The 24,074-nt window shown below is 40.0% G+C and overlaps 1 protein-coding gene across 1 annotated transcript in view; it reads left to right on the plus strand.

Annotated features, from left to right (window-relative positions):
- Nucleotides 1-24,074, plus strand: part of LOC148016833 (polyribonucleotide nucleotidyltransferase) — a 146,437-nt gene that overhangs the window by 116,732 nt on the left and 5,631 nt on the right. The gene's annotated exons all lie outside the window — the stretch shown is intronic.

A 24,074-nucleotide genomic window follows, 5' to 3' on the forward strand; every position in this document is an offset into this window, starting at 1 on the left:
TTCAGACACAGTCGTTCCTTTACCTCTCACTTGTAAACGGTAATATACCTATACTACAGTTGTGCTTTAGTACCATCTTTGCTTCTCCCTTATTTCTTTTTTTTAGCAGGCATCTAGCTCATGTGAGGGCTGTGTGGACTAGAGCTATCCCTTTTCAAATCAGCTTGCAGTGTTACAAATCTACTTAGCTGCAAAGTGTGAATTCTGTAACAAGTGTGTAAAAAGATTACATTTTGGGCAAAGTGTGAATTCTGAGATAAGGGAGAATGAAGCCATTAACTGTAACAAAGCTTACAGAATGTTCACACACAAAGTGAGCAGATTTCTTAGCCTTACAAGAAGGAAGTTTGTCTGCAAACATTTGGCTTTGTGCAACAAATATCAAAATTTTGAGGTTAGCCTTATAACAGATTCATTTTTGCTGATATTAGGCAACTTGCCCCTTTTCAGGTTTACCCAAATCTTTTAATTCCAAAATGTGCTATCAGATTTTGGGGTTTTTTAAGATTACAAAAAAGAGGAAAATTGGGTGTCACATAAATCTTATTCTAAAACAAGAAGAGGAGGAAATGGAGGAGAGATTTTATCATAAGAACATTAGCTTGAATGGCGAGACTGAAACGTTTCTGTTTTAATATCAGATTTTGGGGTTTTTTAAGACTAAAAAAAAGAGGAAAATTGGGTGTCACATAAATCTTATTTTAAAACAAGAAGAGGAGGAAATGGAGGAGAGATTTTATCATAAGAACATCAGCTTGAATGGTGAGACTGAAACGTTTCTGTTTTAATACTGAAAAGCCACATTAACAAAACACGGATATTACTCATTCTACATGTTTTGCCTTACTGCCCCCGCCCCCCCGGGCGCCAGCTATATTGACACCTTTAGATCTAGAGAAAACTAGGGCCTATTATAGAGAGGGAGGCTTGCAAGAAGATGAGGACCTTGACTAGCTGTAAATGGTGGGTGTATGAGTAGGCGCAATATTGGGCTCTGTACCATTTATTCATGAGCAGAGATGTAGCCACAACATGGCGCCGACGGCGGGAGCCTTGCCATCCCACATCCATCGGCTACCTAGAGACATGGCACTCCCATATAGAGGGACTATGTGGGCAGCAGGACACATTGGATTTTGACAAGGATTCTCTACACTTAACCACATCTTCACCCTGAGAGGCATGATTGAGTAGGTGAAAGTGAGAAAGAAGAGACTCTATTGTTGCTTTGTGGATCTCTGCAAAGCCTTTGATACAATTCCATGAGATAGACTACTATAGAGCTTGGAGACATTGGGGATTCCATGGGACATGATTTGGGGATCTATGCATTGTATAAGAGGGTGGTAGGCTGGATTAGATGCCCGAGAGGACTTTCAGGCATGGTCTTTAGCACCATTGGAGTGAAGGAGGGATATCCCTTCTCCCCTACATTCTTTGAACTCTATCTCGATGAGATAGAATACCGCATCACACGAGAAGGTAATAGGGTAGACGTAGCAGGTATATTGATCTCTATTGTGCTTCATGCCGACAATATTGTTTTGGTCTCTGAGTAATAAGAGGGTCTACAACGACATCTCCTTGCCCTTCATCGCTTTTGCACACTATGTGGATTGATTGTTAATCATCTTGGGAAAACTAAGATCTTGGTCTTCCACAAATTGGCCCAGCGAGGAGGAGATTAGTCTTCACCCTAGGGGCAAGACATGTGGAGGTTGTGGATTCATATGTCTACTTAGGGGTCACATTCATTGCATTTGCTGGGAAATTCACCATTACATAGGCAGCTAGAGATTGGTCAAACGAGGATATGTAGCATTGGCCATGATGGAGAGAGTGCCACCAAGCACACTTCCAGGAGCTTCGCACATGGAGGTGGCTATTTGACACATTGAACACACCAGCCATGATATATGGTGCACCTATTTGGACCCTTGCGTGGCTACATATCTATGAACATAGAATGAGAGACAATAGATCATCGTGCTCTTATGGATGATCCGCAACAAACCATTAGTACTACATGAGATCATTAGAGCTGAGTTTGCGGCACTTCCTGTGATGATGGAGGCCCTTTTTAGACCATCAACTTTGTACATAGCGTTCACAACATGCATCCAAATAGATTACCTAGGAGAGCCTTCGAGGCCTCTAGGTAGATAGCTCAGGCAAGATATGAGACTTTATGGCATGCACAGATCGAGTAGTGGCTCATAGCATACTGAATCAACATGGATCACCTTCCCCCTTTTAGTATGACCTTGGATTTTCCTTCATGCATCTCTCTCACATTGAGAGGAACTTGGTCATGTGATAGGACCTTTACCAATTGCACATACAACATGCATGAATCTCACCTCGACAGCCCCTCCCCTTGAAGATGTCATGCCATAGAGACCGCTCATGAGGACTACAACAAATGGTTTCATTGAGAGACTTGGATACCTAGGTGTATACATGCCACATGAGATGCGGATAGCCATTGGCCAGCTCAAGGTATCCTCTCATCAGCATGAGATCAAGATTGGGAGAGTAGCTCACATTCCTAGAGTTGAGCGGATTTTCAAACTATGCAAGGAGGAGTTGGAGGGACCGTGGAGAAGCTTTTATTCTCCTCTCTTAATTTTCTCCTTCTTCTCTTCTTCTTTCTCGCATGTGGCCATAGCATCTAGAAACGTCTGAAACGTTTAAAAACGAAACGTTAGAAACATGTTTTGTAAGTTTCTTTCGACAGGGGGTAAAATAAGAAACGGGAGATTTTTTTATAAAGGGTTTCTAAATAGTTTTAAACTAGGGAAAGATGTTTTAAACCTCCATGGAACTTTCTCTTAAACAAAAACAAATGAATTGAGCAAAAGTGAGAAAACATGAAACAATATACTCAATTCAAAATAACACGTTACACATCCATGATCCATAATCCATTGTTGACTATTGTCAAAGATTAATCTTTGAATAAGCTATACTATAATCAAACCTTAAACATCATGATTATTGATTCATACATATCACATAAAGAAAATTGGAAGACATTTTACATAGCCCATGTGCAAATAGCAATGTAAAATGGGTGAAGCGTCAATATCATGATTCTTATTTCAAAACAAGTTACAAAATGACAAAATGTCAAAATCCAAAATGAATCATGATACATCATAAATAACTCATAAATGAAACTAGAGTCATATAATGAATTGTCTAAACAATAATGGTCCATGGACACTACACCGACTAAGTGAAAATCCCAAAAAAGTAAGACTCTAGAGTCTAATCCAAAATCATGAACCCTCATGAGTTATGACTCATGAGTCACTACTCAGACTCATCATCATCACCATCGCCACCATCATCACCATTATCGTCCCCATGCTCATCCTCCTCACTTACACTCCAATCATCCTCTGTGTCATTTATGACTCTAGCTCGAGCACTTACTGCTACCATCCTACTTGGACCTTCTACTCGAATTGATACATCAACATCCTTAGCCCTAGATCTTATTTGATACCAAAGCTGCGCTCTCTCAGCTGCACGTAAGGCTCACACCTCATCATCCTCATGTGTAGGATGTAACAATTCTTCTAAGCGAATTTCCACCTTGAAGGAGTTGGGGTTGATCTCATTTGGTCCCCTGCAATTCTGTCTTTTGCGTAGGGCTATTGACAGGGTAGAAGCAGGTAGGCGCAGAAGCGAACAGCAGAGGAGCTGACATAGGAGTTGGGACTATTGATGGTCAGCGAGGCAGGAGCGGACAATTGATAAGGTGAACAGGCACACAAGTGGACAGACGGAGGTGGTTGCATGGAATTGTCGACGGTTGACGAGGCAAAATCGGGACAAATGAGCGAGACAAGAGGTGTGAGTCATGACAAGCTGTGCACGCGACAAGTCATGAGTGATGAAAGATATGCTTCTTTTGATTTTTTTAACTTTTTTTTTTCATCGACCATAGACTAACACTAACCTTTGTTTTTTTATAGACTAACTCACTTTTTTTTTTTGGAGTCCCCCCTTTCCACGTTTTTTATGCAAAGAAACGTTTCGTACTTTACAAAATGTTTCATAAGTTTCGAAAGCAAAGAAACATGTTTCTTTGTTGTTATGCATGTGGCTATAGAGCTTGGAGATGGAGCTTGCTTGAGAGTGCATGTTGGATCATGGAGCTATCAGCAAACTCATGGGAGGAGGGAACTTGATTGGATTCAAATGTAAGCTTACTACGTTTGTGTATGGGAGAGTATGCACAGTCATGTGAGAGGTAGTCATAACTCTCAGCTTGAAATGCTTGAAGCAAGAAGCGGTATGTAGGTCTTGGTGGTGTGCTTGCGAGAGTGACAACATTTTGGTTTTGTTGTTGGACCAACAAATTCAAGCTTGAGTGCTTGTGTGCTCCAAATCAAGGGATAGAGTAGGAATTCATCTCTGAAAACAGTGCTTGGTTTTAGGTAGGAAGCAGGGAGTTGGAGGCCATTCGATCTCTTTCGTGGAATAGCTCAAGTTTAGGAAGCTTTGTATGCATTGGTTAAAGTAGAAGTGTATTTTGATCATGTTTGAGACATTAAGTTTGGGAAATAAGGAGAAAAGAAGAAAGAGATAAATCTCTCTATAACCAGGAAATAGGGGAATAGAGAAAGAAAGGAAAAAGATTTTTAATGCCTGGGAAAGAGTAGGGATAGAGAAGAAAAACACAAGGACAAAAGGTGAGAAACAAGGGAAGAGAGAGCTCATTTGCACACTGAGAGATTGAGAGAGAGAACTATGACGATCCGTATATAGTTATACGGTGTTTTGGCCATTGGCCATCCTTAAATAGAAAGATGAGCATTTAATCATATTTTAAAACACTTAATACAAATATTCTTTCAAGTAGATGAGCATCAAATTAATTTGGAATCATTGAGTCAATATGTCTTGGTAACAATTGATATACAAATTGGGGAACTGTTTGGAAAAGGATACCGGGAGAGATGGTTTCAAGACTTGGATGTAGGCAACTTATGTGAACAACTACTGCAAGCTCTTGATGCGAAAATATAGCAAGTTCAAATGACTCACTACATCTGCCTCTACAAGCATACAAGTATATCATAAGTCTCATCATTATTATGCCTATTGACTGAATGGCACAAAATTGATTCAAATGATTCAATGCACTACTCACTGGCCATTTCATTCTCTGATATGTTTCCTCTCATCTTAAAAGGGGTTTTTGATAAACCGGAAGGCATGGAAGATTTTTGACATGAAGTTGCGATGTGCTTCTTGTCTCACTGAACACACCATCTCTTCTTCAAGAGCATCACCATCTCTTCTCAAGGAGCATCTTGTTGCTGTGGTGGCGATTGCTCCATGGACTCTGGGTGTTGCAGCAACAAGCAATTTTCCATGGCCGTGTCTTGCTGATGGAGCCTTTGACATACAGCTGAGCATTGTCTGCAATGTCTACATCATGTTGGATGGTATCATTGGGAAGGAAAGCTTTGGTTTTTTACTTGATTGAGGAATTTGGGCATTGATATGGAATGTTATAATTTCAAGTTCAAATGAAAACGTAATGTGAAACTCATGATATGAAATACAAGACTTAGTTGGACTAAGTATAACCACCATGAAGGCTCCCACATGCTTTGAGGGTCTAGCTGAAGGGTGCTGGTTTAAAATTAGAGGATTGGAAGCTGAATGTTGCAATTGCTCTACCTAGCATGTTCTCCCTTCTAGTTGTTAGTTTGGTGTGAACAGGCTTGAGCACATAGGCACTTTTTACTTTCTTCTTGCTAGAGCCAAGAGAAGTATTTTTTCCTTGTGTGACCACCCTCTTAGGCAGTAGTGCTTTTGTATTTTAGGATTTAGGGTTTTGAACTTTCATTTATTCATTCGTTCTTATCCAATCAAGCACGACCATTCCATCTTTTTATGTTGGGGTAATATTTGATAGATTGTTCGAAAAAATCAAGTGTGCATAAGGTTGTTTGGTCACCATGCAAGTAAGATTGTTAGAGCTTCCTTCTAGTCGTTAGTTTGGTGTGAACAGGCTCCAGTACATAGGCACTTTTTACTTTCTTCTTGCTAGAGCTAAGAGAAGTGTTTTTTCCCCATGTGACCACCGTCTTAGGTAGTAGTGCTTTTGTATCTTAGGATTTAGGGTTTTGAATTTTCATTTATTCATTCATTCTTATCAATCAAGCACGACCATTCTATCTTTTTGTGTTGGGGTAATATTTGATAGATTGTTTGAAAAAATCAAGTGTACATAAGGTTGTTTGGTTACCATGCAGGTCCCATGGAAGTAACATTGTACACCTAATGGAGATGCTAACATCCTACTCTAGTATCCATGACATTCTAGCAATTCTATCAATTGGGCAAAACCGCTACACAACATTCCCCCCCGCCCCTAAAGCAAGAAAAATGACTCTTCAAAGAAGGTATCAACTCCCAAGTAGCCTCCACCTTTGGCTAGGTTTTTCACTTGACCAAATACTCAGGATAAATGATCTGACGACATCGTTTAGTCCTAAGGTTTCCTCAATCGAAACAATTTGCTTACCTTGTCCTAGTCATTCTTTTAAACGATTGACGTGGAGCACAGGGTGAACTTGGATTTCCAAAGGTAAGTCTAACTCATAGGATACACTGCTTATCTTCTTGGTAATTTGGAAAGGACTACAATGCCTTGAAGACAATTTATAGCACTTGCCAGTAGTCATTGAATCGGAGTCCTTTGGGACTTAAAGATAAATCTACATACCTTCGTGGAGCTCTCTATAGGTATGCTGTTGATTAGTATAAAATGTGACACGATCTTGGGCCATTTTAATGCTTTTTCTAGTAATCGTCAACATCCCCTGCATATTTTGCAGAAAGTCTACTATGGATTGCATTTTCACCCTCCGAAACTCTGTGGCAATTGGTGGTTTTGGCTCATAACCATACACAAGCATAAGCGGGCTATAACCAACAGCCGAATGCTAGCATTGTTATCAACAAACTCAATTTGAGGAAGATAAAGCTCCCAATTAGATTGCTTATGGGAGACATATGTACAAAGCATACCCTCCATTATTTGATTGGTTTGTTTGATTTACACATCAGTTTCTGGATGTTTTGAGGATGACATGGACAATCAAGTTTTCAGCTTTTGGAAGACTATTTGCTAGAAATGGCGAGTAAACTTAGGATTCCGGCCACTAACTATTTCATTGGATTGGGCAAATCATAAAGTCTATAAAGGTGTTTGACAAAGAGACCTGCGAATTGCATTATTTTCATCAATCGATTAACCACAATCTAGATCGTGTCATAACCCATACAACGTGTCATGACCTCAATTTGTATAGGGCAATCCTATTGCAAAATCCATAGAAATGCTACCCATTTCCTATCAAGGATTTGTAAAGGATGCAACATCTCCTCTTGTCAATGCCATTTAGCTCTGTTAAGGTGACACTGCAGACACTCATACACATAAGACTCAACAATAGTCTTAATATGTTAAGCCAGAGACTGCGAGGATCAAGACACACAATGCTTTCTCATAGCAGAGAGATAGAGAGAGAGAGAGTACAGAGTAGAGAAGAGAGTGAGCACGATGTTCTTGGGTACAATGACGAGTGTACCTCTTTAGGTTTATATATATATATATATATATATATATATATATATATATATATATATATATATATATATATATATAAAGGATGCAACATCTCCTCTTGTCAATGCCGTTTAGCTCTGTTAAGGTGACACTGCAGACACTCATACACATAAGACTCAACAATAGTGGATTGTACTACATCATGTGTCGCCAATGAGCAAACGGCTCTGCTAGAAGACCCTTCGTGAGAAGATTTGCAGGATTATCATCTGTATGCACTTTGACAAGCTCAATGCTCTTGTTGTCAAGTACATCTCTAATGAAGTGATACTTCACTTGTATGTGCTTCGTCTTTGCATGAAAGACATGATCCGTGCTAGCACGATAGCACTCTGACTATCACAATGGAGAACAGGTAACTCTGTAATGCCAAGCTTTCCCACCAGACGTGAAATCCATAAAGGCTCCTTGCATGCCTCAGTGGCAGCCATATACTCTGTCTCTGTCGTAGACAATGCAACACACTTTTGTAGCCTCGAGATCCAAGAGACTGCTCCTCCTATGAAGGTAAACACATACCCATCAGTGGACTTTTTGCAATCCGCATGATCAGCATCGTCTGCATCCGTAAAGCCAACAACAGATGTCTTTTGCTTTCCAAAGCAAATGCACAAATCCTTTGTGCCTTTGAGGTATCTCATAATACCTTTCATTGCTTTCCAATGCTTTTTACCAGGGTTTGCCATGTATCTACTAACCACTCCCACTGCAAAGGCAATGTCAGGACGTGTAGCAACCATAGCATACATTAAACTGCCAAGAGCTAAAGCATATGGTATCTTGGCCATTTCAACCTTCTCATCATCAGATGTAGGGCTGTTCTCTGCATTGAGTTTTACATATGGAGACAATGAGACCCCAATTGTTTTCCCTCCTTCCATATTGAAATGTTGCAAAACCTTGGAGATATACTCCTATTGAGATAGATAGAGTAATCCTTTTGGTCTCTCTTTGAGTATTCACATGCCAAGAATGTGATTTGCATCACCAAGATCCTTCATGTCAAAGCTGCCATTAAGTCTTTGCTTGAGTGTGTCCATGGCACGAGTATCCTTGCTAGCAATCAGCATGTCATCAACATACAAATCCAAGATAATCAGGCTGTCATCTGCGGCCTTCTTGGTGTACAAGTAGTGATCCACTTGCTTCTATGAAAACCTTGAGATTGCATAAATGTATCAAACTTATGATACCATTCTCTTGGTGCTTGTTTCAGCCCCTACGAACTCCTTTTGAGTTTACATACCATCTTTTCTTTTCCTTTTGCCACAAACCCTTCAGGGTGCTGCATATGTATGTTTTCATGTAGCTCACCGTGTAAGAATGCAGTCTTTACATCCATCTGTATGAGCTCCATATCTTCAGCTGCAACCAAGCCCAAAATGGTTCTCAATGTAGTCATCTTGACTATAGGAGAGAAGATCTCATCAAAGTCAATTCCATGTTCTTGCTTGTACCCCTTCGCAACCAATCTTGCTTTGTACTTTGGCGAGGAACCAGAAGTGACCGTTATCTTGTAAACCCATTTGCATGGAAGGGTTTTCTACCCTTTAGGAAATTGCATCAAGTCCCAAGTGCCATTTTTCTCAAGAGATTCCATCTTTGACAACATGGCTTTATACCATTTCTTGCTATCCGGTCTGTCCATTGCTTCCTTGAAGCAAGACAGTTCGCCACAGTTTGTCAATATGACATAATCAGCCACATTGTTTTCACCAGGAACAAATCTATCAGGTTGTCTAGTAGTTCTAGACGTTCTCCTAACTCAATGATCATTGTTTGGTGGCTGCTGAGCCTGCAAATTTCCATTTTCAGATTGCTGTCCTGGCATTTGAACCTGCAAATCAGCATTAACAGCTTGTTGTCCTGGTTGTTCCTCCACATCCAAAGGCTCATGATCATGGGCAATAGCTGGCTGATTATTTCCAGCATTATTTTTTGCATTTGCAGGTTCATTTACAATAGGTATTTGGTGTTGTACAACGGGCACATTTTTCTGTCCAAAAGGTATATCTCCTAGATTACAATCCTATGGACTTCCTTTGTTCTTTTGGGGCTGTTTGTGCATGCGATCTTCTTGGAAGATAACATCATTTCTGCATACATCTCTAGAGAAGAAGAGTTCAGCGAAAGAGACTTCTTATGAGACATTTGTGCATGTTTACCATAAACACAATGTTCACAATGCTCAAAATTAGCATAACGAAGAAAAGGCTAGTAACCCAAATGAGAAAGCACTTTCATTCCAGTTTAACTCATGTGTCCCAACCGGCCATGCCACGAAGAAACACTTTGCTGCTCGGCCACGGCAACAACATGGTCACGCACACTAGATACATGGAGAGGATACAAGGTATTACTTTTATAACCTTTGGCAATTACTCTAGATCCCTTACAGATTTTTCATTTCCTATCACCAAAGGTGGTATGAAATCCATCGTCATCTAGCTGCCTTTTGCTAATCAAGCTCTTCTTGAGCTGAGGTACATGCTGTACATGCTGAAGTGTGAAGACAGAACCATCCTGAAACTGCAACTGCACACTACTACCTGCAATGTCGCATACGTAGTTGTCTCCAAGATGGACAACACCAAGTCGACCCCTTGTATAGTCAGAAAACCACTCACAATGAGGGGTGATGCGAAAGGAGGAACCTGAATCTAGAATCCAAGTATGCATGTCATCATCCGTATCTGCAAGTAAAGCATGTGAACTAAAGTGTGAAGAGACAAAGAGTATGTCATTCCCACTGTTACTGTCATGAGTGACTACATTCACCTCTTCAATTTTGACACTGCTCTTCTTAGGCTGACTCTCTTTTTTCTCCTCCTTGCTATCATCTGTCTTCTTGTCTTTTTATTTCTCTTTCTTTCATTTGTAGCAGTCACGTTTAAAGTGACCCTTCTTGCCAGAATGATGGCATTCAACATCCTTACCACGTGATTTATTGCGTCCCTTGCTATTAGATTTGCCTTTCTGCTGTGATCTGCCCCTAGTATGCAAAACACTAGAAGACTTACTGGATGCATTGTTCTGCAGATTCATTTTTTCCATGAGTAGAGCACTCTCTACATCAGCATACAAAAGGATCGCATTAGAATTGCTCATAGTAGTCTTGAATTTTTTCCAACTCTCTAGAAGAGTACCAAGCAAGAACGTAGCCTTAAACTCTTCATCAATCAAGAACTTGAAGGCAACCAACTAGCTGAAAATGGAGTTAAACTGACTCAAGTGAGTAGAGATTGCTGTACCCTCTTTCATACGCAAATCCATATGCTTTTTTAGCCATTAAACTTTGCTTGCGGCACTCTTCTGTGCATACAGTTCTTCTAGTTGAGTCCAAATAGCATATGCAGAATCCAAACCTTCAATGTTAAACAGCAAGGCATCAGAAATCGATAGCTCGATGGTTGAGCGTGGAAGCTCATTTAACTCATCCCAGTCTTCTTGTTCCATATCTGTAGGCTTTGCCCCTTTGGTCTTAATCAGCTTTGCCTGCTTCTTTTGCAACAGGATATTGTAGCACTGTTTTTGCCAGACTGCATAGTTATGTGCTCCTTCAAGCTTGTGAATGTGCGTGAGATTACTGCTATCACTACTAGCAGTCATGATTTTCAGCCCAAATGTGACAAAAAATTTCAGCAAATGCACGTTCAAACTGCACACAAGTGACCAAGGTACAAGCAAGTACCAACCAACAATAAATGACTACGTCAAAGCAGAAATTTCAGATCTGCAAATCAATTTTCAGAAGCTCTAAACCTTGTGCTACAGGACTCCACAACTGATTACAGCTGTTTCAAGGGCAAATACCCCACATTACATGAGAAGTCCCAAATTTTAGCTGCAATTTCTGTTGTACATGCATCCACGGGCACTAAATTTGACACGCACAGTGAAAAGCCGGAAAACTTTTGTGCTCAAAGGATCAACCATACATTTGCATTGTCTCTGACATGCCTAGAATAGGCCAATTTTGCCAAAATAGAGCAATTTCAGCAAAACCCCCAAATTTTCCAAGTGCTAGATGTCTAAATTGCATGGAATTAAACTCGCATGTACATAAAATGACTAAATGGCGCACAAATTTCACCCAAACAGCAAAAACCCCAAATTGCACGGGCTCCAATGTGCATCAACGTCGAAAAATTGGATAAATTTTCACTCAATTTTTGCATGTACATGAAAAGTCCCAAATGTCGGAGGTAAAATGTCATAAATTCCTGCAATTTCTGAGAGAAATGGTCTTGTTTTGCATCACAATCCCCAAATCCGAGAAAAGCCCCAAATTTTCGGGTCAGAAATTGCACATTGTGCTTGTGCATATGAACGCCTGGCAAAAAGGGGAGAATGAAAAATTTCAAGAATTTGACAAAACAAATGACGGAAAAGGAGTCCGTCCGTTGAGTCAGACTCGACGCGTTGACCTGCCAGCGTGTGTCGTTAGCTGGTTTCGTCTGGTGGCAGCGCCATCCGTCTCGTTTGGCGCTTGCATCTCGTTGACTGGTCATTGTGTGCAGGTCTCGTGGTGCGTTGGTCTTGGTCGCGTGTGTCGATCCCGTCTGCTTGGTTGCGTGTCATCAGCTACCTGACGTCTCGTCCATGACCTGTCGTGTGTCCTGCGGTGACGTTTGCAAACTGCCATCTGCTACTTGTCGAGCTTGCCTGGGACTCTTGCAACACTTGCCCGCTTGCAACACCTGCAACACTTGCTCGCCTGCGACACTTCTTGCTCACCTGCGACACCTGCAACTTCCTCCTCGCCTGCGACACCTCTCTTGCACTTGCTAAATGCTAACGATTGGTGCCAACTCCCAAAAGCATACACGACCTGTGAGCTCTGATACCAATTTGTTAAGCCAGAGAGCGTGAGGATCGAGACAGGCAATGCTTTCTCACAGCAGAGAGACAGAGACAGAGAGAGAGAGAGTCCAGAGTATAGAGGAGAGTGAGCACGACGTTCTTGGGTACAATGACGAGCGTACCTCTTTAGGTTTTTAGATATGCATATATATATATATATATATATATATATGTGTGTGTGTGTGTGTGTGTGTGTGTGTGTGTGTGTGTGTGTGTGTGTGTGTGTAAAAGTATAAATGTGCTAAGGGTGTGTTCACTTACTTGCACATATAAAAGGCACGATGGCTCTTTATTCCCAAAATAATATGCGTCCAATAAAAATAACTGGTGACTAAGGCCAACGTCTGTTGTATATTAGGGGTTTTCTTTTGGATATCTTAATCGCCGGGTACATAGACTTTATCTTTTTGAAAAAGTAATCAATTTTGAATAGAATTCTTTTCCGCCATCTTTCTCTTTGTAGCTAGCCTTCGAGTGTCTGGACGACCTAAGCTTGCAGAGCTACTAGGTCGCTCTTCAACTAGTTGTTAGATCTTACCAAAGTGAAGATTGTTTGGGAACGCGCTTTCAGAGAGAGATAAATTGATCAAAATTTCGAAGAAGAAGCTGGCATTGACTTCAGGAATTTCACTAGGTGCATCGGCAACCATATTAGTTGTATCCTTCCTATAGCTAATTTCAAAGTCAAACTTTTGCAAAAGCTCTGCTAAGCTTGTTTTGGGGCCATAGAAATTGGTTTGATCACATAGGAATAATGATGCCATACTTTAAGCACATGGATTGTGTCAATAATTCATTCTTTTGGGTAGTATAACGTGTTTGGGTATCGTTGAGTTTATGACTCTCACATGTGATAGGTCGGCCATCTTAATAAAGGATAGTGCCTACAGTATAATCGCTTGTATCTGTATGAATCTCAAAAGGTTTATTTGTATCGATAATCTGCAATATTAGTGTAAGGGTAACAAACTGTTCCAATGTTTGAAAACAATGATTGAGCTCACTAGTCCAAATAAATGACGGACTAATGCTACTTGTTACTTCAAATATCCTTAAGCAAACATGTTAAGGGTTCAACAATATGAGTATAGTTCTTAATGAATTTTTGAAAAAAACCCGTAAAATTCTAAAAAAGATTTTACTTGCCTTATGGTTTCCGGAATATGTCAGTTGAGTAATATTTGTACTTTTTTGTGATCAATCCGAATGCCATCAATTGAGATGACATGAGGTATAACAGCTTTGTGCGAAAGAATTCGCACTTGAATAGTTTGACAAACAATTGCTCTCGTGTTAAGAGACGTAAGACAATATGCAAGTGTTTGGCATGTTTCTCCAACGACTTACTATAAATAAGGATGTCCTCAAGAAAAACGACTATTGACTTTTCAAGATATAGACGAAATAAATCATTGATTATTTGTTGGAAAGTTGAATGAGTATTGATAAATCCAAAAGGCAAGACAAAAAATTGATAATGTTCAAGCTGTGTTTGAAACGTAGTTTTCGAGACATTCTCCTAAGCTATCCATATCTGATGGTATTCGAACCTTTGATCAATTTTGGTGAAATAGCACACACCACAAAGTCGATCAATAAGATCATCCATCTTAATAAATCATTCATCATCTATTGGAAAGTTGCAAGAGCATTGGTCAATCCAAAAGGTAGGATAAAAAATTGATCGAAACACAGTTTTTGGGACATCTTTCGAAGTTATCTATATTTGATGGTATCTAGACCTTAGATCGACTTTGAAGAAATAGCGCGCACCACCAAGTCAATCAATAAGGTCATCTATACTAAGCAACGATTATTTGTTCTTGATGGCCACCTTATTGAGACTTTTGTAATTGATGCAGAGAAGCGCATCATGACATTCTTATTTTTGGTGAAAAGGACAAGCATGTCCCATGGGGATTACTTAGCTCAATATAACCCTTAGCCAAATAGTCTTAAAGTTGTCTAGCTATCTTGTTTTTCAGTTTCTAGCTGAACCTATAAGGTTACTGAGAGATGTGATGGCTATTGGGCGAAGTTTCAATCCTATGGTCTAAGCCTCCGTGAGACAACGGAAGTTTGCTAAGTAGCTTGGATGGAAAGATGTCAGCATACTCATGTAATATCAAATCGAAATACTGATTTACATTTCAATTCACATTAAGATTATTATTAAAAGAAATTGAATTACTTTGATAATCAGACGATTGAATTTTTTTCAATGAAACAAATATAAGTGATAACAATTGAATTTGAAAAACATTGAGTAAAATCCATTTCTGAAATCATATGTACATTATTTTTTGTGATCTTGGAGGGTAAATAGCCCTTGATGACATGAAAATGACCATCAAGCTCAAAAGAAAGTACGTAATTTTTTTAGTCAATTTACAAGAAGGAATATTTTTCAAAGAACCATGGTATACTAAGAATGACATCCATATGGTTAAGGCTCATAAGTCAGAAATCCGTAATCTGATGGTACTGTTGGATTGAAAGATCTAAGTTTGGTACCACCCGATCCCAATGATTCACTGTAGGGTGCTCTGCATATTGGACATGATAAAGTTATGGGTAGCGGGTGCCATGTGGAGTTGTAGTCTTTGCATCAAGTGAGAAGAAATAAAATTATGACTAGAACCATTATCAAATAAAATTGTAATGTCTTGGTGATCAACACGCCCAGGGACCTTTAAAAGATCACCTGGGCCAAAAATAGTTTTACTAATGGGACTTTTGTTGTTATTGCTAGCATTAACAAAACATTTTTGGAATAAAATTTTAGAAGAAATACTTGGAGCTTGAAGAGTATTTATCAAAGTTTTGGAAGTAGACTTTGCCATTTTGGCTCAGGGACACTTGCAATCATTGTGAAAATGACGTGCTTGATGGCAGACAAAACAATTGCCCTTTGAGCGATCCTCGTTGCGAGTGACCTTATGCTTGTTGTCCTTTTTCTTATGAAACTCTGGAGTCGGCTAATGAGTTACTGCCAGCGTAGATGATTTCTTTGACTTAAAGATTGGGGCAGCTGGATGGGAAACCCTAATCAGCTTGTTGCCCCTATTTGCATCCAAAGTATTATCAAAATTCTTTGCATACCTGTAGACGTCTTCAAGCGAGTGAAGAGGATTGTGGAACACCTCATTTTGGTAGTCCGGCGGCAATCCAAAGAGGTATTACATATAGAGCAACACTTGAGGATCATCCAAGTTCTTTGTTTTATGCAATAAATCTTTAAATTCTTGAGAGTATGCATCCTAACTCTTCTTCCGTATATGAAGCTCAAATAAATTTTGAAAATTTTCAATCCGATCATTGGCCACCAAATGTTTCCGAAAGCAGATTGAAAATCAGCCCAAGTCATTGGTTTAGGGCGTAAGCCCACCCACCAAGTGTAGGCCTTCCCCTGTAACATGATTTGTATTTGCTCGATATGCTAGGCGTCCTTGAACTAACTCAAATCAAAATATGCCATCCATTTGGCTAGCCATGAATCGATGTTTGTCTCATCACATTTCTTCTTCTCCCCTTTAAAGGGATCTGGTTGGAATTGAAGAGGCAACGTCCTCATGGCTGTAGGCACAAACGGAAAATGGGGACTATGCAGCTCGGCCAATTGGTGGTACATTTCTTTAACTCTATGGCTAGTTTGCATTTCTTTAAAAAGATGGCTTGAACTCCATAGTGGTCATGCCAAGGCTAGTTTGCCATAGCCTTGCAGTGGCAGCTCCTTAGACTCCAATTGTCAGAACGACTGAAAAACTCTTACGCCTAAGCATCATCCCAACACAAAACTTGAGCATAGGTACGAAAAGGAAAACATACCTTGCTTTCATACCCACAATCTGAAACACGTGCCTCTCGTGTACACCCCTCCCACCAACAATGTCTATACCACCCTTAACGAGAAAAAGGTGTACCTGTCAGGTGCGGACTATCGTGGTTCCGTGAGCAAAAGTGGTTCTATGCACGTTATCGGATCTTGCGTCCAATCGTGGGTTGATGCTATGATACCAATAAAATGTCCCCCCTAGGATCCAACTTCCATGCGAGACATGGTGCAAGTTGAACTTATCATAAAAGGGATTGGATATTAGACTTGCCTCCTAACCGTAGAGCCAAACTAGCTCACCCCAAGCTTGGGAGCTAGCAGCATTCCGGGCCACGATTACATCTCAAGGGTTGGCGTCCCATACCACCAGTCCACACCATCCCAGTGTACAAATGTGTTGATCAATGGGCCAAGAGTCCACGAGTGGTGATCACCCAATGAATGTGCACAATAGGGCATTGAGTCCTATTTATACGACTCGGTCCTTAGTGCATTCGCACCAAGTCACTTTGTAACCAATGTAACCAATGATACTAGCGCCCATCCGGATGTCTAGGGACATAACTCTAACTCTGTTGTGGATGTATGAGACCAAGTTGGGGGTCTTGATTTACAGTTTTTTTCTGTTAATGCAGTCATGGGTGCTGTTTGAGGGTCCATGTGGCTTTATTGATCAGGTCACTGTTGTTACCAGCATGAATTGCTGTCATGGCTGCTGTTACAAGCAATAAATGCAGTCATGAGAACTTCTACAACAATCATTAGGGCACAATACAATTCTTTTCCTTTGGTCTTGGATTTGATTTGGCTATGAAAACAGTGATAGAAGCGATTTGGAAGCTTGTTGGTCTGAGTCAAAATTAGGGTCTACCGAAGAATAGGAAGAGTGAAAATGTGGGATTGAGTTATGAAGTTCTTCAAATAGCCTTGGCATGACCACTATTTAATAAGATTATAGTAAGTTTAATGGATGGTTACCTCTTAATTTAACTTACTTGGTTTGGCTATGAAAACAGTGATAGAAGCGATTTGGAAGCTTGTTGGTCTGAGTCAAAATTAGGGTCTACCGAAGAATAGGAAGAGTGAAAATGTGGGATTGAGTTATGAAGTTCTTCAAATAGCCTTGGCATGACCACTATTTAATAAGATTATAGTAAGTTTAATGGATGGTTACCTCTTAATTTAACTTACTTGGTTTTGGCCTTTGTTCACACACATAAATGGCCTTAGTCCATTGATTAACTGGCCTTATTCCTTGTTCACACGTGTGCCTCAGATGTGCATACAACCATGCCCCCATGAACTTTGTTCATGTTTGTTATAGAATAGATATGAGTGGTTACAGCTTCTTAATTACTTTTCTTGGTAAATATCACTTAAATTTATGTGACAGCACCTTTCTGATGATATACTCTAAGACCCTCGAGACTATCACGAAGCCATTCGACTAATTTAGTCTTTTGGTCCATAGAGTGATAGAACTATGTGGAGCATAGTCCGGTGGGACAGGGATGACCTCGCGATGGATAATCAGAAGCAAGGGATGGCATGAAGAAATTACATTCTATATTAACCATTATGTAAGTCTCATTGCAATGAAATAGTGTTTTGAGATAAACTAGTACAAAATCAACATTTTAGACTAACAAAACATTGGAGGGAAAAGTACGAGAATGTAGGGATAAATAGTGGTTTTATACGAACCCCATGGATGCTCAACACCTAGGAACAATAGTTCAAACAACAGGCTATAAAGTAGAGTTGTGAAAAAAGTACACTATGAGAATGTCTGCCATGGGGTATGGTACATATTATAAAACAATAGATTAAATATTTACAAACCATAGTTCAAGCAATGAGCTATAAAATAGAGTTGGGAAAAAGTTCACAATCACAATGTCTGCCATGGGGTATGGCAGATGACATGGAACAACAGACTAAACATGTGAGGGCCAAAGGCCACTAATCTGTGAACTATTTGATAATGGCATAAATCATGTCTCCCTTGTATGGGAGGAGCTAGCTTGATGACCATGAATAGCTCTTTGCATCTCCTTCCTGGCCTCATCATCCTCTTGTTTTTTCTCCCACTCCACAATGGATTGGCTTTGGCAAACACATTCTTACAAAGTATCCATAAATTTGCACTAACAAATACCAACTCATTTGCCTTTTCTATGCCAAGTTGATTCCTCTTCTTTGATGTAGCATGGCTGTAGGAGAGTTGCAACTAGTCCAAGGGGAGGAGGAGCTTATACTTTAGCTAATAATGTGGATACACAGTGATTAAGGGACTTAACACCCGAAGGGACTTTACACCAACAACCTCCTTCTTAAAGGCCCGAATAGGTACATTCAAGCTAGCCAATTGCCACTAATCAGATGCAATGCTCATGTTGAGCCTTTGCAAGACTTAGTGAGAACATTTGCAGGGTTATCTTGGATTTTGACCTTAGTTAGTGTGACAAGACCATCATCCAGGACCTGTTGAATGAAGTGGTACCGAACATCTATGTGTTTGGTACGTCTATGAAACATGGCATTCTGAGCTAGACATACTACACTCTGGCTATCACAACCAAGCATTGGAGTACGTGAAGAGAGATCAAAATCAATAGCTTCTTTAGAAGATTCTGTGGCTGAAATATATTCAGCGTACTCAGTGCCACAATTTTTTGCAACCTTGAACACCAAGAAATAGCCCCATTAGCCACAATTTTTTGCAACCTTGAACATCAAGAAATAGCCCCACCAACCAAAGTAAAGACATACCTACTAGTAGATTTTCTAGTGTCAAGATCTCTTGCCATGTTTGAATCACAAAATCCTTGCAACTCTAGTGTACCTTTTCCATAGCATATACACTTCTCTTGTGTACCTTTCAAGTATCTAAAGATACATTTCACTGCTTCCCAATGTGGCTTGCCAAGGTTAGACATGGATCTGCTAACAACTCCCACTGTATGAGCAATGTCAAGGCGAGTTGCAACCATGGCATACATCAAAGAACCACAAGCTGATGCATAAGGTATGCCTTTGATAGCACTAGTAGTTGCATCGTCCTTTGGGCAATCAACTTTGCTAAGCTTTGTATGTGATGGTAAAGGCGCACTTAGAGGCCATATTTAACCTGCCAAGTACTTTTCTGATGTACTTGTCCTATGAGAGAAACAAGAAGTGTTGCCCTCTCTCTCTTTTAATGCGCATGCCCAAAATGTGTTCAGTTGCCCCCAAATCTTTCATTGAGAAGGCTGAACTCAGCTGGCTTTTAAGAGTTTTCAAAGTACTCTTATGCTTTCATGCAATTAGCATGTCATCCATATATAAGACTAGCAGAGTAAGGCTTCCATCATTAGCCTTTTTAGTGTATAAGCAGTGATTTGCATGACTGCGTTCAAATTTGTGGTTGAGCATGAAGGTATTAAACTTTTTATACCGTTGTCTAGGGGCTTGCTTCAACCCATATAAACTATGTTTCAGCTTACAAACCAAAGGCTCTTTCCCTGGAATAGCAAAACCTTCGGGTTGTTTCATGTACAGCTCTTCATCCAGGTCACCATGAAGAAAAGTAGTCTTCACATCCATCTGATCCAACTCTAACTCCAAGGATGTAGTGAAGGTAAACAAAACACAGAGCGTAATCATCTTCACCACTGGTGAAAAAACCTCTTGGAAGTTTATGCCTTCCTTTTGTGTATAGGCCTTAGCAACCAAATGTGCTTTGTACTTCTTCCCATCAATACATTTCACCTTGTAAACCCATTTGTTAGGGATAGCTTTCCTATCCTTGGGCAAAGGTACAAGCTCCCATGTGTTATTTGCATACAGAGACTTCATCTCTTCCTGCATGGCAAGCTCTCACTTTCTCTTGTTTTCACATGATTGTGCCTCTCTAAATGTTAGAGGCTCACCTTCATTAGTCAATTAAATGCAATCCAAAGATGGTTGAAACCTCGGTGGCTGCCTTCTGACACATGTAGACCTTCTTACCCAATGATTTGTATTGTTAGGCAATGGGCCTACATCCTCAGGTATGTGCACACCATTACTTGGTGGCTGATTTTCAGCATTTTTTTGCTACTGTAACCTGTTTTCAACATGCTCTTCTTGCTGTCCTATTCCATCCCGTGCATCTATTTGCTGTCCATTATCTTCTGGCTGTAGCACAAAAGGTTGCTGCTCATTTTCAGCATCAAAAGGAACATAATCTTCAGCTAATGGTTGTTGAATGACTGGCTGTTCATGCTGAAATTTGACATTTTTTTGTCAAGGTCACTCTGTGTAGCATTTTTCAGCAACTTTGCCTCATTAAATACTGCATCTTGGCTGCGAACTATCTTCCTGTCCTGAGGAAGCCAAACTCTATAACCCATCTCCCCCTCATCTCCATATCCCATGAAGATGCCCTTGATGGATTTCATGTCTAGTTTGGTCCTCTGATTTATAGGAATATGCACAAAGGCATCACAACCAAAGGCATGCAAATGGTCATATAAAGCAGGTTTGCCAGACCAAACCTCTTCAGGAATGCCATTTTCCAATGCACGATTGGGGGAGCAATTGCAGACATGAATTGCCGTTTTAAGAACCTCTCCTTAGAATTGCTACGAGAGATTAACTGTGGTTAGCATGTATCCGACTCTCTCACAAAGTGTGCAATTATATCTTTTAGCCTCGCCACACTTTTTGAACTTATTAGAAACATACTCACCTCCATTATTTGTTCTTATAGCTTTTAACTTAAGCCCTTTCTGTGTGGTAACAAAATCATGAAACCTTTTAAAGGCGGAAACACTTTCTTTTTGCTCTTTAACACATACACCCACGACTTTCTATTGAATTATCAATAAAAGTAACAAAGTATTGTGCACCCCCATATGAAATAACAAGCATAGTACACACATGAGAGTGTACTAAATCAAGAGCATTGGGCTTCTTAATGACACCAGAGTAATAAGGAGACTTCACACGTTTTTCATATATGCAATCATTACAAAAATCGAGACCAAAGCCGTTTACATCAAATCTATCTAAAGAGGAGAGAACCTGAAGGCCTTTCTGGCTCATACGGCCAAGTCTTTTATACCAAAGTTCCATCTGTGAATGAACTTCAGCCACAACCAAAAACTTGCTAGGTAATGCTTTTCAATGCAAATAGTACAAAGTCCCTTTTTTGCTACCTTTAACAATCAGCATAGAGCCCTTGTGGACCTTCCAAGATCCACCACCAAAGGTAGTAAAATATCCTCTTGCATCAAGTTGCCCAACACTGACAATAGACTTTTCGTTATGCCAGGTATATACCTAACATCGTGTAAAATCAGCTCTTGGCCATTTTCAAGGGCCAAGGAATAGTACCAACACCCTCTATCTCACATTCATAGTTGTTGCTCCAAGTAAACCTTGCCTAGGCAACTTGCAATGTATTCTGAAAATGACTCCAAAGAGGGAGTAACATAAAAGGAGGCACTGTTGTCCACTATCCATGATTGGGACAGCCCATCATTACCATTCCAATTTATCCTTGTCGCATAAGCCGCTTGCAAGCGTGACTCTACTCCTTCTGCTTGTGTAATAGCAGTGTCAATGTTGGCCAAAGTGACACTACTAAGCTGTACTTGGATATTGAAGTCCAATCCATGTAGGAAATATTGCAACTGTGCAGCCGCTGGAATGGGAATATAAGTATTAAGTTTTTGCAAAACTTACTTTAATTTCTTGGCATAGACCTGGACTTTCTCATTTGGTTCTTGGCGTGTTACATTCAAGACATGCAACCAATACTGTATCTCTCCAGTGTCAGAGAGCTCTTCAATGACCACACTAGATGCAACATTTCCCTTGGCAACTTCTTTTGAGGGAGAGCTATCATCATCTTTCTTGTCATTTTTCTTTTCTTTCTTGCTCTTTCTTGTAGTACCGACAATCGGGCTTTTGTCCTTTACGCCCACATTGATAGCAAGTGACATCTTTCTATTTGCCTTTGTTGTGACTCCTGCTTTTGCCTTTTTTTCCTGCATTACCTTTCTTCTTTGAACCACTGCCTCTAAGATGATAGGTTGAACCATTGCTTTCTCCACTGGACTTTCTTTTGATCTCCTCATTGAGAATAGAGCTCCTAACACCATCAAAGGTTAAAGCAGGGTTGTTGCTTGGTGAAATAACCAAAGACTCCCAGCTATCAAGCAAAGTCATCAACAAGAAAATAACCTTTAGTTTATCATTGAAGGGCTGCAAACCACAGTCTTGCAACTGACTCAACATCCCAGTGAAAGCACTTAAATGCTTAGATGTTGGTTTAGACTCATCCAACTCCATGTTCACAAGCTTGCGCATGAGATGCCCTTGATTCACTGGAGTTGTATTTTCATAAGTGTCCATAAAATTTTTCCATATGGCATAAGCCATATCAAGATGCTTAATGTCTGAAAGTACATCATTAGACAACCATTTTAATGTATGCAATGGCCTTCTTGTTGAGTCTAGCCCAATCCTCATCTGTCATAGCTGTAAGCTTGGTTTCCAAGAGAGCATCATCACAGTCCTTGAGAAACAGAATGCCTTGCATCCTGTCCTTCGAGAGATCAAAGCTAGTGCCATCAAACCCCTTGATTTCAAGAAGGGATTTAGTGTCACTGTTGCTAGAAGCATTAGTGGCCATTACTCAGCAAAGTGCCAAGTAGCAATGCTGTATTTTATTACAGTAAATAGCAACCTGAATATTCAGCTAATTTTAGGAAATAAGAGCAAGATTTGATCCAAATACATGTACAGCAGTAGAAAGGATGACTTTCATCAATATAATTGAGATTTCAGCATACAATCCATGCATACACCACTGCAAGGTGACTCCCACCTCACCAATATCACCAAAAATACATTTGCAACAATCCCAGATCTACAAATGATCACTAAGATTGCTGCACCATGAATATTCTGCATTACATCAACTCAATAGGAGCTGCCTAACAAGTGTACTGCATACACGTGCCCAAAAGCACTTCTGATACACCAAAATTCTTTGCAATTTCTTCAAAATCGCACAAGTGGGAGATAATAAACTCGAATTTCATTGCTTACAACACCAAGACTGCTTTAGAAATGTCCTCAATGTGCATTTCACACATCAATTTTTGCCAAATTCACAAATTTCAGCAAAAGCCCCAAAATTTCAATGACCAATTTACTCCAATTGCATTAATACATGTTCCCAAGAGCATAAAATAGGCAAATTTAGCAAAACTTTGCAAAATTTTGCAAAAGCCCCAAATTTCTTGGGTTCAAATGTGCACCAATGTCAGTAAATTTGGCTCAGCTGAGCAAAATTTCACTAATGCATGAAAAGCCCCAAAATTTTCAAGGCCAATGTGCACAATTTCTGCAATTTCCGGGTCCAATGTCACACTTATGCATATGGAATGCAAGACAGAAATGGAGTAGGAACAATGTTGAGAGTGAGAGAATCACAAGATGAGTGTACCAGCAAGTCACAGTACACAAAGAATAAAATGTATTTATATATTAGGGTACAAATAAGGGTGTGTGCACACCCGTATAAGTTTACACACGGAGATTAAGGGACTTCACACCGGAAGGGACTTTACACCCAACAAAGCGGCAATACATCATCAGTCTTCTTACCCAACCGGGGAATCCCTCACATACGGTTCTATCAAATATGTGCTAACAAGGGACACAATAGGTCTGTTGCATGTGAAA

The sequence above is a fragment of the Lygodium microphyllum genome, chromosome 22 (assembly GCF_053477565.2).
Source record: "Lygodium microphyllum isolate KBCC chromosome 22, Lygodium_microphyllum_v1.1.10, whole genome shotgun sequence".
Taxonomy (NCBI): Eukaryota; Viridiplantae; Streptophyta; class Polypodiopsida; order Schizaeales; family Lygodiaceae; genus Lygodium; species Lygodium microphyllum.